The sequence below is a fragment of the Lepisma saccharinum genome, chromosome 7 (assembly GCF_977018435.1).
Source record: "Lepisma saccharinum chromosome 7, izLepSacc3.1, whole genome shotgun sequence".
Taxonomy (NCBI): Eukaryota; Metazoa; Arthropoda; class Insecta; order Zygentoma; family Lepismatidae; genus Lepisma; species Lepisma saccharinum.
Genome location: NC_139235.1, coordinates 42360 through 61038, shown reverse-complemented (window position 1 = coordinate 61038; position 18679 = coordinate 42360). Strand labels below are relative to the sequence as shown.

The 18679-nt window shown below is 37.2% G+C and overlaps 1 protein-coding gene and 1 pseudogene across 2 annotated transcripts in view; one reads left to right on the top strand and one right to left on the bottom strand.

The window, feature by feature from the left end:
* Positions 1 to 18204, bottom strand: part of LOC145990111 (uncharacterized) — a 67893-nt gene extending 49689 nt beyond the window's left edge. The window contains exon 1 of one of the 2 annotated variants that reach the window (XM_083125765.1): positions 17998 to 18204. The gene's annotated coding sequence lies outside the window, so the exon portion shown is untranslated. Of the gene's footprint in view, positions 1 to 8470; positions 8590 to 17997 lie in introns of those variants that run through there. The other variant, XM_083125766.1, reaches the window with a different exon arrangement.
* On the top strand, positions 9405 to 10089 carry LOC145990073 (chloride intracellular channel Clic pseudogene; annotated as a pseudogene).
* Positions 18205 to 18679: the final 475 nt, after the last annotated feature.

Below are 18679 nucleotides of genomic sequence, written 5' to 3'. Positions count from 1 at the left end.
TTAATTGATTGTGGTCGTAGCAATAAGACAAACATTCCGACACAATATTCCTAAATCCAATATGGATCCTGACATAAATTGCACGGAAACTTTTGGAGTTTGAGGATCAAGGGTCGGAGATTACCCACTCGTTAGAACCAGCATACGCCACTGTAGCATACTGTTTTGTTGCGTAGCAACCAGTTGTAAGAAACATATAGTTCGAATCATAGTAATTCGTGAATTATTTAATGTATTTATTCAGTGCAAATAATAAGTATACTCCTCAGAGAACAGTGTTGTGATTTTGAACTATATATGGCCTCGCAGCCAGCATTTGGCAAGATTCGGAAGACGGAAGCTCACGCCACCCTGTTGCCTTAGCGAGCCGCAGATTAACCGACACAGAGAAGAAGAAATCAATATTTGAACTAGAATTTCTCGCAGTGGTCTATGGAGTAAAAGCGTTTAAATATTATTTGCTAAACAGCCATTTTACTTTAATAACTGAAAATCACTCCATATCATATTTACGACAAGCATCAAATTTGACAGGTCCGCTCGCACGGAGAGCTCTGAAACTACAGCAGTTTTCCTTCGATGTGAAACACGTCAAGTCATCAGAAAATGCCCTTGTAGACACTTTAAGCCGCTATCCAGCAGAGGAAGCTCCTGCCGACAGTGAAGACAAGCCTGTACTAATTTTCCACCTAGAGGACGAAAACTTCAGCATTCGACAACATCAAGAAGACGATCCATTATTCGGCCCTATCATTAAAGTCATCAACAACGATCCGATGCAAGATCCAGGAGTAGTACGAACAGCACAGTATTACGTCATCAAAGACAACAAACTGTACAGACGTCATCGATACAACAAGACAGAGGAACTTCTCTTGTGCATCCCACACAAATTAGAAGATGAAATTTTCGAGAAGATTCATTGCAGTGCATACAATGCAGCTAGAGGGCTGCATAGTCTGCCTTTTACCTACCCACTGCCCGCTTGCCCGCGAGGACAGGTATACCTGCTCGCCTGCCCACGGCAACGAGTCGACTTGCGTCTTTACCCGGGTTCTTGGTCTTCAAGGCGCTCTGCGCTTACAAGGTAACTGGGCATTCAACAAGACCCGGACGCCTGCAAAACCTGCTGGAAGGAAACAGCCCTCCGGCAGCGTGTCGCTCCAGGTGTTTCACCACCACGTGGACGGCTGCAGCCAGTGTTGCCTACTTACGTAGCTCCTAAATCCTACGAAGTCCTAGGAGGAGCTCTCTCCTCCAAGGAGAATTTATATACTTAGCAATTTCAGTTCAGCGTAAGCAGTTTTTATCTTATTGCCAGGAAATGCACGCAGTATTACAGCTTCATTTATCTAAATGAATGATCGAGCAAACAAAAATATCCTCACTGAAAACTAATTGTTTTTCATTGCAGGCACGCAGTGGCGCAACCAGAGGGGGCAGGGTGCATTGCTCACAACCTTGGACGGAAATTAAGTCTAGCGGAGGGGTCAGGGTGGGGGTCAAACATTAAAGTACAAGAAAAAACAGGCTAGCAGAATTTAAGAGTAGCAGGGCTAAAGGGTACTCAAGATGGAATTAATTTTCATATTTTTCTTGCATTTTCATTCCAGACGGCCAACGGCACCTGCAGGGGGGGGGGGGGGGGATGGAGGGGTAATTGCAACCCCTTGATTTCAAATTTTACGAAAGTAGAAATATGTTATAAAATATTACATGGCCGTATTTAGGGGGGGTCTCTAGTGTTCAACCCCCCCCGAAACTTCTGACATGTTGGATTAATTGATGTTTAGAAACCAAAATCTGTAACAAATTTTCAATTTTTTTTCGAAGCATCACAAAAATACAAGGAGACAATGTTGAAACGATCGAGCTAGAATTTTCATACATATGGAATTCTGAAAGTTGAGTGAAACAGGATTTATTCTCGGAATCGCAGCCCACCCGCGGCCCCTCCATTATCACTTCTGCTGTCATTTTTCTAGTGTTGTTCCTGCGTCACAAGGAATATAGACTGAAAATTCCCTTATGATTGTCCCAAAATTCCCTTTCCAGCTTTTAAATTCCCCGTCCGATAAAGTCGAAAATAAATCCCCTTTGATAGGAATTCAAACCTAGTACCTCCAGTTTCGTAGCGCATTACGTTCGCGATTGAGGTTACAATCCATGCACCAGGCTAATCTTTTAAAGAGAATAACTGGTTCCACACTTTTCAAAATTCCAAAAATTTAATTTTAAAGTCAAACAACGAAAACTTTATGACTAAAATTTCCATCTAACTTTTAAAGTTTTTTCTTGAAGGTATCTAAACCTTAATGACGAAGTAAAATAATTGTGCATTTCAGTACACACTGTATGAAACGTAAAAAAAAACAAAAAGAAACTTATGCTGGATATTCACTCATCTGCTGGATTGAGTAAGCCCCCTCAAGGATATAACAATAATATAATAATAATTATTATTAGTATTATTATTATGGAATAAAATTGTTTTATTATTATGAAATTTTCATTATTATTGTACAATTATTATTATTATTTCTATTATTCAAATTTCTGGTGACGCCCTGGGAACAATTATGAATGAACCCCCACCGAAAATTTTTCCTGCCTACGGCCATGAAATATTATGCAGTCTCATCAAGTTCAATGCCGTAGCAAAGGGGTAGCGGGAGTCGGCCCTGAGCGCCGAACGATCTAAGTGAGAAAAGTTTTAAAACAGAGAATGCTATGGCGGCCCATGATATTATTTGCTATTAATGTTGGTTTGTTACGAGTTGGATGCAGTGGCGTACGCAAGGGGGGGGGGGTTACGGGGTTTAAACCCCCCCCTTGAGCTTGTGAAATATTATGAAAAAAATTAGTCAATTTTTCACAGTCAAAGATCTGGGACAATAATATTACAATTACTACTTCTTCTACTACTACTACTAATAATAATAATAATTTGAATTATTATTTCCATGCAGCATGGAGAAAGCACAGCATTCCAAACACACGCGTCTTTCAGAGTGATGCCTTGAAACCAGTTTATGTGGTTAGGTTAGGGTAACTATGATTTAAGAGGGAAAAAAGTTGTTTTGTATCTCAGTTGCAACAATGTTCAATACACTGCCGTACGCAGGATTTTTTTTCGGGAGGGGCTGGAATAGTAAATGTGGATAGCACATGGCTTCGTTTTGGAGGGCAGGATGCATAATAAAATATTTCGTATTTTTGGAGCTTTTCAGTCTATTAAAATTGTATTCAAAGAGAAAAATGGTAATCGGGATTCACTGTAACAGAGGTTTCGCATTTACACATTTTGATTTTTTTAAAGTTCTTAATTGATTTTTATTTGGAAATTCTGATTTTCTCAAAATTTCGGTAGGGGCTGGAACACCATCGGCCACCCGTCTACGTACGCCAGTGTTCAACGAACATGTATTTTTTTTGTGTGAACAATGAGAATTAACTAAATAAAGTTCTCGGTTCGTTGTAAGAGGCTAATGTATAGACAAAGGCTAGGCGGTCAATTCGTCACCAATTCGCCTTCCCATTGTATTGTTTACCGCAGCACGTTTGCATGTCTCTCTTTAAAATGTGTCACCTTTGACTAGACAATTATTCAAACGACAATAAGCTTAACTATTGTAAAATGTTTTATTGGTAAGAACAGGGAGACAATCCAGTTGTGAATTATCGGGGACATTTATGCGGGGAAGAAGCCGGAAAAATTCCAACCAATTTCGGGAATCGAATCCGGATCTCCCGCGTGATTGTCACTTGTCAGACGCTCTACCGACCAGATCACCGCAGCTCCTTGGATGAGTTTCATACTTTGATTATTTCAATTTATTTTAATATATTTTCTTGTATTTATGGATCTTCTTCACCCTTGAAATGTCTCACCTCGTTGACCAGACAATTATTTCGTAACAAAGAAACAAAAAAAATGCTCCCAGGATTTGCTAAAAATCGAATGACTAGAAAGTAATTTCGTTCTAATGTTTTCATAAATACTATATTTATGGAGATCTCTACTACTTAATAGTAGTAGTAGTGGTATTAGTAGTATTATTAGTATTAATTTAGCTAATTAATTAATTATAAGTATTATTAATTAATTGTGATTATTATTATTTAATTAAAGTATAATAAAACAATGGTACTGTGAATTTGGAAAAAAGTTTTAGAAATAACACCCCCCTTGATGAAATCCTGCGTACGCTACTGGTTGGATGAATTGATTATGTAATACGTCGCTCCATGTGAAAAGAAAATATTGTAGATGGAAATTTTACCTCACATATGTATGTACATTCGGAATGCATTTATCATGCACTTTCTTTCTTTCAAAAACAGTTTGTGTGCTTGTTTTCCATTATTAGCTAATGTGAAATTGACGTGTTGAAAAAAAATATTTCTAATCCTCTGTTTCAACACAAATACGTGAGAACGGACTTCTATTCCCTCTTTGCGTGCCCTTTTTGCGTGATTTATGAGGATAATAATGCCTTTCATGCTACTTTATTACTATTATTGTGAATGTTGTTGTTGGCACGTTTATCCAAGTACTTGAAACCCCCCTCCCCAAACGAGGGTAACGGCAATGCCCCTGGCTGGCTACGGCCCTGGTGTTCGCAGTAGAACAGTGTGTTGTTCGACTCGCGACCTCAGCGTCGAACGTGACATGTTTCAGTCCTGCCCTATATCACTATATATACGTATATTGGTTGTTTACGACATATACTTATGGATCCTGTGCCACGGAAAACCTATTTCAATGTGTGTGTGTGGGGGGTAGCAACATTCGTAAATCTCATTTCATTGGTGATGTGGCTTACGAAGCTTTGAGTTCCCTTTTTTAAGTAGTGAAAATCTAAGTTGGCAACACCGCACAACGGTGTGTGCCCGGTGCAGTTTCTACTCGAAGCAACTACGTCATGCAGAGGGAGGGGTCTGCAGTTGATGGAAAGAACGAACTGAGACCTACTAGGTATCGTAAGACTGCGGGTACCCGGCGGGTCTACAATGCCTGCCAAGAACGATCTGGGCAGGTGGTCAGACAAGCTGCTCAAGCGAGGGTGTTGCGCAGGTTGCAGCTCATGCTTCACCATCTTCCATGTATGAAAATTTCAGGAAAAGATTTTACATCCCAGGATTAAAACGATGGGTGTACATGAAATCAAAAAGTTGCCTCGAATGCCAGATGTCGAAGAGAGATTTCGGACCAAAGAAGCTCACCCTTCAGACGTTCGAACCGATCGCCACCCCAGCCAGGAAGTGGGTCATCGACACGTGCGGTCCACTGCAGGCCACAGCCAACCACGGACATCATCTGCGTTGATCAAGCGACCAGGTACATGGTAACGACATCTATACCTTCAGTTGACGCTGAAACGATCGACAATGCATTAATGGAACAGATCATTTTGCGATTTGGTGTGCCAGACAACATCACGCTTGATCGTGCACCAGCGAACACTTCAAAAATCATGGAACAATTAAGTCAAATATTGAACGTCAGACTCAGATTCGCAAACACAGATTTCCACGAAACAGTTGGACTCGCCGAAAGACACATTCAGAAATTAAAGCAAAGGCTGAGACCGTATGTAATGAAAAAATGTGCACAGTGGTATCTGTATCTCTCGGCCATAACGTTTGCGATAAATTCAGAAGTACACACAGGAACAAGATATTCTCCACATTACCTTATGCACGGTTACGAACCAAAAAATGCGATGGATTCACTGCTAGGAATAGATCCAAATTCGTTGCAGCACTCTAACAAGGCACGCCTAGACATATTGCAAGCGATGCGTGAACAAGCACAGGAAAATCTCCAGAAGAAATTGAAAACACAGAAAAAGTACTCAGACCAACACACACGGCACGTTGCATTTGAACCTGGACAAAAAGTGCTAATTTTAGACACAGTACCGAAAAGAAATGTACCTAAGCAGTTCTTGAAATGGAAAATGCCAACAGCGTACGAATAAGCTACAAGGACGGCCGAGGAAAGGATAAAATTGACACATTTTCCATAACAAGAGTCAAACCCTTCTTCGAAGAAAAGGAGAAAATACAAGAAGAAAATGATAACATCGACGAAATGTCTGCAGAACAGTCAGAAACCGAACAGACAGAAGTCAAAGGGACATAATTCCACAGAAAGTCAAATGGGAAAGAACGTTGTCATTCCATCATTTCATCGTCATCGTCGCGATTAGTCAAAGGGGAAGAAAAGCGACGCTACAAAACAAGCAATCCAATCGAAGCATCCATGTTTAATTAAACCCTAAATGCATTTATTTTGTTAAATCTTATCAAAATATACAGGAACTGTCCTCTTCCAAAAAAAAAAAAAAGAATTTCGTGATAACCACGCCAAACTGTCATTCGTTGAATAAACTGGTTTATTTTCATGAAGATTGCAACACTCGCCTCCTCGACTTGGAAGAGAGCGATATCAACAAAAGACATACATCTCCTATTACAGCGCCCAAGGAACTAAGTAGCGTGAGGTCATCGTGAAAGTGACATCAAACGAACAACAAGCAACTAGCAGAAGTGACAGACGTTTCGCATGTAAGCAGTTTGTCCAAAACTCACATCATCTGCATTCGAAGGTTACAGTGAAACACGATTATGCAAGAAACTTATATAATAGAGAAATTAGAACATTAAGATAATAACGAGCATTAAGATATTTAGTGTAAATTCTCTACAACAATATACATACGTATATTGCAGAGTATACACTCCTGTTATAATTTTAATGAAATAGTGCACAAGTTATATTTATATACAGTATGTATGAATTTACGCTCGCAATAATAATAATTCACTTATGTGAAGTTTAATGAGGCTAGGGACAGGTTTTATCTTCAAAGATAGCCATTTAAGTATAGTGCGCACTTGAGCGTATCTGATATCCCTTAGTACACAATTTCTGGAATTCTGGTAATTCCATATATATAACGAATTCCTCATAATACATATGATTGAGAACAGTACATGAATTAATTTTCATAAATATTGATAATTCTTGTGTTTCATTGCAAAAAAAAAAGATAAATAAAATAAAGTAAATGCTTTAACAGATATCACTCCAGCAATACTTCTTCGTTCATACTTTCAGGATCGGCAATCATGATGCTCTGTTTTTTCCTATTCACAACCATTCTTTCCCAAGCACTTCCACATCCACAACCACCGATGATGGAAATCTCAACTGGCATTTACCTAAAAGAAGTGCCCCAAATTCTCCCTTATGCTTTTTCCATTCCACTCTTTTACAATGTATCCATTACCATGCCTCACATCAAAACATTCAAAACAAGTATCATAAACGCTACGTGCGATGGAACATTGAAATATGAAACAAATTCCGAATTAGCTAAAGGATTAGAGAGACTTCAGGAACATTTGTTTGATCATTTTTCGATATTTCAAAGGAATCACACGTATAGTCAAAACTCTACTGCCGCATGTCGAGCAAAAAGAGCACTGTTATCATTTATAGGGAAATTCAGCAGCTATTGTTGCGGATTCGTTGATCAAGATCAGATAACACCTTTATTCGATCATGTTGCAACCATTGACAATACAATCGCGGCTATGCGTAATCAATTAGAATCTAACCATTTGTTTTACGCAAATATTTCATCCGAAATAGAAACGTACGAGAAACAACTAACTTCTGTATTTCAACACTGCGATATACAAATGGACATTTTAACAACCCAACAAGAAATAATTCTAGACGATAGGGGGAATTTTAAAGCAAGACTGTAACTCATGGATTTTTGTCAGAACTGATGATAATGCAATTACAATTGGCGCAACTATTACAAATTTATCACTATGAACAGATAGTTTTAAACTGTAGGCATCATTTCTTGACGAAACAAGTAGTACCGACAAACGTCCTACGCAAGGATCCCACAAAATTGCAGAACCACATTAATTCGGACGGTTATGAAGTAGCAATTCCCGATCATTTAATTGATATATATTATCAAACCCCTTTAGTGCAATGTAAGATATCTCAAGAAAGGATATATATCCAACTGAAAGTACCTATTAAACAAATCCATTCAAAACCTGAAATATATGAAATAATACCAATTCCATTTGCTCATAACAATTTAACTTGCATGATTTCGTCAGTACCAGCACTAGCAGTAAAATACAATAATAAAATTCCACGATCGCAGGATTCGATTTACATGAATGCCAAATTCGAAACGGAAAATTATGTAGAATTCCAAATCACGTTAGTCGCCATGAAGGTTATTCATATTGCATCTCTAAATTACTTCAGGCTAAAACAGTTGAAGAAACATTAAACTCTTGCACTTACAATTCCACGACGCTCATCACACCGACGCCATTAAAATAAGGGAAACGCTTTATGCCCTCCCCCACAATTATATATCAATATCCAAATGGATCGAAAATAATAGAAGATATTATAACTCACAAGGACCCTGGTTTTATCTTACTCCATGTAGAATGTAACGTTAAAATCACTATCACTTCCGATATTGAAATACACCCTGTTTATCCATGCGACCACAACGCAGCGACTGTCACAAGACAGATCCACCTTCTCCCTTCAGCGTGGAGCGCTGACTCGCAGTTGTTTCTTCGCACGACATATCCCATTTCACCTCAGAGAAATGTCTCCTCTCTGTACGATACGCAATGGACGACAAAAATACCCCATATTCATCTTCCCAAATATAAAACAGTGGAAATTCTTTCATTCAATTCATTTTTCTGTCACGAAGAGACCCCGCTAATATTTTTGTACGTTTGGAATCTATTACTTACTTTCACCCTCTTATACGTTTTAAATGTCCATAAGAGACTATTCGCATTATGTTGCATACCTCGAACTAATGCACTGCCCTTCGAAACTACGTCTCATACAGCGACAGCGATATCTTTAATAATTGTAGGGACTATCTTATTTTTATTAATTACGGCATGTTTTGTTCGTAAAATTAAATCCTGTTTTTGTTGTCGTCCCCTTGCACAACAAACACCCAGTCGACAAAAACCTACCCCACAAGCTCGCAGTATAAATGTCACAAATGAAGAACAAATAATTCCTGTAAGAATAGCACAAAATAGACATATCAGACCATCAACGGCACCCCCCCCCCTATTCCTTCTTCTTCCAAAGCGCTGGCTAAACAATCTTGTATCGATATCCCATCACATCACTTTGACAATATCTGTTAAGGCACATCACCACCGACTTGCACTTAGCCAATGGATTAGACACCCTGTCCAGCAGGCAGACAGTGAACTTCTAAAGCCGCCCTACACTTGGCTGAGTACATGTCGACTGGTGTATGTCCAATCTCTACTACATTCCTATCCTTATTTTCTCTTTCTCCTTCCTTTCAATGGCTCAGACCACCTCTAACAGGTACCTACAAAACCAGAGCATCATAGAAGATCGACAGAGGAAAACTCGAGGACCAACGCCACCAAATTGTCTTCAACCTTATACAGAATACAACTCCAGATTTAAATCCAATTTCGGAGCAATCCCCCCTCCCCCCAGATTTTGATGGACGATGGACTTGCCGTATTGGAGAATAGAAAGATAAAAACCAAGCCAAGAAGAATGTTCCCGGAGGCTACACTTTGTTTGGACAGGACAAAGAAGGATCAGCATTAATTGAATGTGTGTCTATTACATTCAAATTGATACTGCTAAGACAGGACAATGCATCCAAGAATAACCTTCTGTCCCAGTTGCGAAAGTTGGAGAAGAAGTGTAAGAGGTTTCTCACCTAGGACAACATGTGATTCTCCCACTGTGATCTGATTCCCAGCTTACAACACCTTAGTATAACAGGCAAGTATTTCACGAACTTGGAAATCCTTCTCAGCAGGACCAATTAGTAGTATTACATGTTCCAAATGCCAATTCACCAGAGCATCCCAGCTGCCCAGGATGTCATCAATCGTTACAAGTTGCAAGAAGGTGTGAAAATGAAGAAGTTCGAAGAACTGGAAACGCCAACGTTCACCACTTCAATCCCTACTGAAGTCCCAATAGACTACATAAAGTACAGGAACTAGGTTCGTTTCAATTGTGCTACGAAGTCAGATACATTTCTATGCATGGACAAACGTGAACAGTTCAGAACATGGGGAATCGAAATGATACTGATCTGCAATCATTGCGTGAATTATTTTAGAAGAAACTGGTACTCTCAAGATGATAAAACAAAGTGATTAAGTGAAAATATACACAATGATACGAAATAATGTCGTATTGAACCCTTAAGGTTTGAACACAATGTGTTTAAACGGTGAATATTCTCAAAGTGATTACATAGTGTAATTATGGCATGCCTTATCAAAAGTGAATATTATTTCATTCAGATTTGTAAATAATTATAAACTTTGGTTCAAGGATTTGACTATTTGGGTATTATAGCGTATAGTGCATCATGATTTACGTTTTTATTGTCGATGCAAAGAACACCAGTGATAACGTAATATTAAAATAATCAATTTAAGGGACAAAAACATCGTAAAAAAAGCTCTTGTGCTGGTAATGGTTATGGTTATGTATTATAATGAACTATACTAATTTTATATTCATAAACTAACTAACTCTCTAGCCTTCTTAAACCCGAAGGTTCATGGCTGCAGCAACACAGGCCTTCCATCTTTCCCTATCTTGAGCAAGTTCTATATACTCTTTTCCATCCCTACCGATTTCCTTTAGGTCCATCTCAACGTTGTCCCTCCATCTTCGTCTTGGCCTTCCTACAGGTCTCTTACCATCAGGTTTCCCAACAAGAATTCTGTAAACTCCTCTTTCCTCTCCCATTCGTGCCACATGGCCTGCCCACCTAAGTCTTCTTGATTTAATTATTCTAATAATATCTGGACATGAGTACAAATTATGTAGTTCTAAATTATGTAACCTTCTCCACTCACCTGTCTCCTCATCCCTTTTAGGTCCAAAGATTTTCCTAAGGATCTTGTTTTCAAATACTCTCAATTTATGTTCCTCTTTTAATGTAAGGGACCAAGTTTCACACCCATATAATACTACAGGCAAAATTACTGTTTTGTATATTTTAACCTTTAGTTTCTTAGATATTAAACGAGAAGACAAAAGTTTATGAAGAGAGAAGTAACATGCATTTCCTGAATTAAGCCTACTTTTTATTTCCTCTTTAATATAATTTTCATTTGTTAATATTACTCCTAAGTATTTGAATTTGGAAACTGGTTCAAACGAGTTGTTATCAATAATTAGATTTTGATTATTACCTAACACTTGGTTTCGGCCTGTAAGCATATATTTAGTTTTCTCTTTGTTAACTTCCAAACCTATCTCTTTAGCAGTTTTGAAAAATATTTTAGCATTATTCTTAATTGTATTCACATCATCCCCCAGTAAGTCTACATCATCTGCATATGCTAACAACTGAGTCACACCATTTAATTTTAGTCCTTCTTTAGTTTCTTTTACCTTCCTAACAGCATATTCTAAGGCAAAATTAAAGAGCAATGGAGATAATGCATCTCCTTGTTTTAACCCATCATGAATTGTAAATTTGTCAGACATATTATTACCCACACGAATTTTACTTTCTGTTTCACTGGTGCATATTTTTATCATACTAACAAGCTTCTTAGGTATTCCAAACTCTACTAATATATTATATAATTTATCTCTTTTGACCGAATCATATGCTTTTTTGAAATCAATGAATAGCTGATGGACATTTTGATTATATTCCCACTTTTTTTCAAGTGTCTGTCTGATGTGAAAAATTTGATCTGTAGTTGATCTGTTACGTTTAAATCCACATTGATAATCACCTATAATTTCATTAGCATATGGGGTTAGTCTTGTTAAAAGAATGTTAGACAATATTTTGTATGTTGTTGAGAGTAGAGAAATTCCACGGTAATTACTGCAGTTCATTTTATCACCTTTTTTAAACACAGGAACAATTATGGATTCTTTCCACTGTTGAGGGATTTCTTCTTTATTCCATATTAAACAAATTAATTTATGAATTTGACATATTAATGAATTTCCACCATATTTAATTAACTCAGCTGGTATTAAATCAATGCCAGGTGCTTTGTTATTCTTTAGCCTTTTAATAGCATCTTTAACTTCAGTCAAGTTAGGTTCTGGAACTAAAGGTTCTGCTGTGTGTACTTCATTCACTTCTGATATATCTCCTACATGGACATTTAAAAGGTCATTAAAATAGTTCTTCCATCTATTTAGAATATCGCTTGGGTCAGCTAGAAAATCACCGTCTTTATCTTTTATCAAGTTTACTTTAGATTGCCACCCCTTTCTAAACTCATTTATACCTTTATATAAATCTCTGATATTTTTATTTTTGCTGTTTGTTTCAATTTCGTTCATTTTGCTTTTCAAGTAATCTCTTTTTTTACTTCTAAACGTGCGGTTAACTTCTCGCTTTATTCTATTATAATTGCTTAGATTTGTATCATCCGAGTTATTTAACCACCTAAGTCTAGCCTGATTTCTTATTTCTATTAGATTATGACTTTCATTATCAAACCATGGCTTACTTTTTCTTGGTTTATGGTATCCTATACTTTCTTTAGCTGCTGATTCTATTGCATTACGTATGTGCTCCCAATTCTTATTTACGTCTGTTTCATTTATATTTTCATCATCATTTAAATCCTGCAAAACATCAAATCTATTTGACAGTTTAATTTGGTTTTATATTCATATGTTTAGTTAATCAACTTACTGCTCTTTGGTTCTTAATGGGTATTTAGTTGTTTATGCATTATTTATGCATAATAATAAGTATTATGGATTGGTACTGGTAAAATTTTTCTGCTTACCAGTCTTGATAGTTTCTTGATGTACTTCTATATCGTTTCAAAGGAATTTCTAACATGTATGAACCAATAAATGATACACTCAGACAAGCAACCATCGGAAATGACGCTTCTTGACAGGGGGGTATGTTGACTTGTAGGTAAAAATTAGAAGGTGTACTTGAAACGAAACATTACGGAGACAGGATGTTCTCGTCGGTTTGGAATGCAGACCTTACAAATTCCATTACTTGCCTCGTCCGTGGAAAGGTACCAGCCTGGCAGATGGATCTGAATCGACAGGTATTGGAATTTGTATAGCGAAGCAACCGAACCGATCTGAGAAGATCGGAAGGAAATTTCGGGATCAGTTTTGGATTTGATTTTAGTGAGTCAACATCGAGGAAGACAGAGCGCAGGTATGTACCTGGAGGACGGAGGCGTCACTCCGAAATTATAAAGGTCTGAGCCTTGTTACACAACCTCTCGCTAGCCCCTTTTCTTCACCCTATAATTAGATTCCGGTACTAAAATAATAAAATAAGGGAAGGAGGAAACATTATTGTTATTTCATAATTTGCTGTGTGGTAGAACAGTGATTTACTGAGTATAATGTAAAATGCTCAAGCCTCTACGACACTAGCAAAAAGTGGCGACCGTGTGACAGGACTCTGAAGTTAAGCAGTTCTTCGGATAAATGATGTGAAAGGTCTGGGATTGAAGCGGATTCTAACTGCATTTGATTGATATTCAAGTATTTAAGTGTGTAAGTTTTTTTTTCGTTAATGAAAAATGTCTTCCAGAGATTCATCTAAATCTCGTAGCAGAAAGAAAACCGGTTTTTCAATACGAGGGCACATATCTAGCAACGTTTACAAACGTTCAAGGTCAAGAAGTTAATTCTGATGATAAGATTGATACCAGTACTCGCAAGGTGTAATGTTGGGGTGATACGAAAGCTGACATCAGATTTGTTCAGTGCTATAAATGTCTTTCATGGTTTCACTTTTCTTGTCTTAAGTTGTCAGTTGTTCATTGGTCTATTTATTCTACTACAGTAGAGAATTACTTTTGTAAATCTTGTGAACCTAGTTATAATCCATATGACTTGTCAGCTTACAAAGAGAGTATTAGTCCTAATTTTAACGATCTGCTAGAAACAATCAAGAGCATTCAGTTCGTGGTAGTTAATTCTAGTAAAGAATTAAAATCTCAGCTTGAAGATTCCAACAAAGAATTAAAATCTCAGCTTGAAGATTCTAACAAAAAATTAAAATCTCAGCTTGAAGCTTCCAATAGAGAATTGAAATCTTCCAGCGAGGAATTAAAATCTCAGCTTGAAGCTTCCAACGAAGAGTTGAAATCCAAAATTGAAGCTTCCAATGTCGAATTACAGTCTAAAATTGAATATGAATTTTTATTTTGAGCAGACATGTTGGCTTCTGATGTAGCAATAAGAATAGAATCTTTAGCAGAAACGTGTGTAAGTTCAAATGCAGAATTAAACCAGAAGTTGCAAGAAAGCATGCGAAATTATGACTGTAAAATATCAGACATTCTTAGTATACAAGATCTTCGTGAGAAACAAATAAATGAAATTGAAGGTTCTTTGCAAGGTGCAAAAGACGATATAGGTAAACTCAAATGTGGATTTGATGATTGTTGTTCGCAAGTTGAAACATTGGATTCCAACGTTTCACAGTGTTTCGAAATTGTTAATCAGTACGATAATAATTTGAAACAGCTTGCATTGCGTGTTGATGTCATTGAGAATAATATGCAGAAACCAGTTAATGTAAATTATGGTGGTGCTGATTGTACTGTTACAGGTACTTCTCATAACAAATATTCTAATACGAACACTCAAGTTCATGGTATTGATAATGTTGCAAATCGCCAATCGAGAAGATTAAATGTAAGGCGTGATTCTGGAACTGGTCATAATCATGATTCTGGTTTGAGTGATTCAGATGGAAGTTCTATTAACTCTAAGGATACTACTAAAGTAAAGACGTTTTATGTAAGGGAACCACATCTTAAGCATGTAAGTTGGAAGCAAAATCGCAAACAATCTAGTTTACATAATGCTAGAAAGACGCAAGTAAATTCTAATTGCTCTTGTATGAATAGTTCTAGTTGTATTTTAAAGGAACACAGAGTACAAACTGAGAATAACATTGATTTTTCCTTCAATAACGCATTTCCTGAAACAACATCAAATATGTTAGGTAGGCCAGAGGACTTCCGCAGTTATGGAGGATATTGTAATTTGAATTACACAAACTATCCTTGCACTTGGTGTTCCGGTTCTACTAATTATACTCAAATTCATCCAGACAGGTCTGATAACACAGCTTCAAGAATGAATAATACACAGAGAGCATTTAATTCTCATAATGATAACGATGAGTCTAGAATGAAACTGTTTAATCGTTCTTAACCTTGCACATATTTTGCTGGTAATCAACAGTCACCAAACATTCATGATAGTTCATTTGTGAATGGAATAGAAAATTGTAATGGTGCACATAATTTTCAAGAAGATTATAATGCAAGACCGAACTCTGATTCTTTGCCCTTGTACATGAGGAAAGATAGACATTTGAAGTTAAATGAATTGTCTATATTACCAAAGTTCTCAGATCGAGTTGAAAAGCAATCTGCAAGAGAATACTTGGAACAATTAAACTCAACGTTAGATCTGATAGGAGTGCCTGCTGATAAACGATTGCAGAGCATTCAAAATTGTTTTACAAATCGAGCAGCTTATTAGTTTAGAACGCACAAAAGATATTTCTGTTCTTACACTGATTTCGAAAGTAAGTTTATTCAACAGTTTGCTTCGCCTCAAATGTTGCAGTCACAGTTAGCTGTTTTAAGGAATAAAAAATACGACCAAACTGCACATGGAAGTTTAGAAACCTTTGCACTAAAAACACATTCCACATATTGTAATTTAGTAAACAATCCGAATGATGTTGATGTTATACAATTGATAATGAGCCAGTTGCCTGATAATGTTGCTAACAATATCGCTTGTCATAGTGTTCAGACGATGGATCAGCTTACAAATATGCTTCGTAAATTAGATGTTATTAGAACTAGTAGGAAAGGACTTATGTATTTACCTGAATATTTAGATTGCGACAAGTCTAACAAAGGTCTTAAGAAGAATGAACATCAAAGATTAAATGTAGGACAAGTAAATATTCGACAAACAAGAAGTACTAGTTCTTCTTCTACTTAAACTCTGCCTTCTGTTGGATGCCTCTGTTGGAAATAGTTCAGACAATGTAAACCAATCTATGAGTTCAAGATATAATGCAAATAATGCTACTAATTTTGGAAATTTCCGACGAAATAGAAATCAGATGTTTCCTAGGAATTTTTACAATACTGGCAGGTTTTACCGTAATAATAATAGAAATATCCCGAATGAGAATTCCAATTACAGATTTTCTAGGAATGGTTACTATAATAGTAACAGATCTTTGTTTCCCTCTGTTTACGAAAACTGTCCACCACAAAATCTAGATGTGCCAGTGGTGAGCGATACAGTGTGGAATCAGCCCAGAAATATGCTGATTTACTGGTGTAAATCCTAATTTGACTCGAAATCCAACTTCTGGTGTTCAGTCTTTACAATTTAATGATGCTAGGCAACAGCAGTTCGAAAGGCAGTCTACTTTAAATTAAAGTGGCAGTCGGAAGAGCCTCTTTCCCTCTGCACTACCTACAAGAGGCACAAGGAAGAGTCAAATGATTTATTTAATGTTTGTGATGCTATGCAATTTTCGAATGAAAATGCATTAAGTAACTTGCAAATTAATTTTTTGTTAGAATGGTTTGAGGAAGAACCTGACTGGGCTATTAACGATGAAGATATTCTTGTACCTTTAACAGAAGTTCCAATTGTACATGGAATTATATGTCAATTGCCTATCATTTGTATAATAGATTGTGGTAGCCAAGCAAATGTTATGAATTATGAGGTCTGGTTTAAGATATCATCATGTATTGGTAATCTTACGTTGGACAAGGTGGATGAAATTGGATTATCTGGATTTGCTGGAAATAAAAAGTGCAAAATTGTCGGTTGTAAGACGATAAATATTCAGATTGACAGCGAATACTTTCCAATGGAATTTTTCATTTTAAAAGAACTTAATGCAGACATTATTTTAGGTGTTCCTTTCTTACGAATATAAGTTTAATAACTCCATCAGGAAAGGAAGTGTGTACAACATTAGATAATAAGGATTCTAGTACGATAAGTGTTGAATCTGACAAGCTTGTATCTGGTCTGAAGCATGATACTGACATAACTGAGAATGAATTCCAGTCATGTAGGATGTTAAAATATGTACATATGTTAGATATTGAAGCAAATTATATGCCTTCTCAGAGGGATATTCACGAGAAAGTATTTTAAACTGTAGGTCCAATTCCGATCAGTCTATCATGTGAAGACTTTAATCAAACTTTAAAAAATATGTTCTCGAGCCCATAGCGGCAAGACACTTTCTGTACCACTAAAATTAGAAGAACACATTTTACATATATTTACACATATTAAATATTGTTTATGCCAATCTTATCCTCCCCCACCCCCTCCAAAAAATATCTTAATTTCGCGCCTCTGCTCGAACCTGTTAAACTTGGTGATAAAAGACTTCAAAAGTATTACGCATAATAATACATGCAAAAAACGTGTCAGTTGGGAGGAGTGATCACCCCTGTCGCCCTGCCTGTAGATCCGCGCCTGGGCGTGGAGGGAGGGAGCAAATTAACCAACATAAAGCAAGTAGGCAAATGCATATTTTGTACCCCTACACTCTTTATTTTTTGGCGCTGCCACTGCTGGACAGTTTCGACAACATACACGCCAATCGAAAATATATTTTTCAGCGTGTGCATGATTAAATTAATTTGCACTATCATTAGTATTTTCTAGAGTAATAAAATATTGTCAGTTCAGTTACAAATTACTTTAAGATAAGTAGGCTGCTTATTAAAAAAAAGTATAGTTAAATTTACGGTATCATGTCCCGTGCGACTTTATTTCATTGCAATATAAATGTGCTTTTAAGGAACAAAGACATAAGGAGTGCAAAATATTATGTTTTTTTTTGCCTCTAGGTAACTTACCTATTGCACGAAACGTGCTAGTCAGTGTTGCAACCTCGCTTGAAGAACTAACGTACTTGGAGAGGACGAGTGATGTTTCCGAGTTTGAAGCTCTCGCCAAAAAAGTGTTTTCTCTTTCGATGCGAATATATTCATCAGTTCTGGAAGCAGGTTCGAACCGAGATGCCTTCGCGGTGTTTGGTAACGGCGAGGCGATGCGTTCCCATCACTCGGTGAGCGGAAACTAGCCATCGATTCGCGGCGTGTGTTTCACTCGAGACGTGTTACTATAGAGACGGGAATGTTGGCGACCAATCAATCCTGATGCGTTCAATTTGACCTTTCGTGGTGTCGGACCGGGTCAGCAATTCAACGCACGAACATGGGCGTAGTTAGTTAGGAGGGGCCTAAGCTCCCCAGGACCAGACATTAGCCCCCTCCCCCTGCCAAAAAATTAGAAAAATCATCATGAAACTTTATATCTGAGAATTAACAATTTCATGTGTTTCTCTTGTGGAATGACAGCCACACTTAGAGGGAAGTTCAAATTATGTCTTGATGCAGAATACAACAGGCCCAGGGTGTGATTGCAGTAGAGAACCCCCTCCCAGTTTTGAATTATAATTCTACCTTCTGGTTATGAATATCCCAACCAGATATACATGTTTCCCAGTTACTGAGTATGTAAATTATACGAATTATT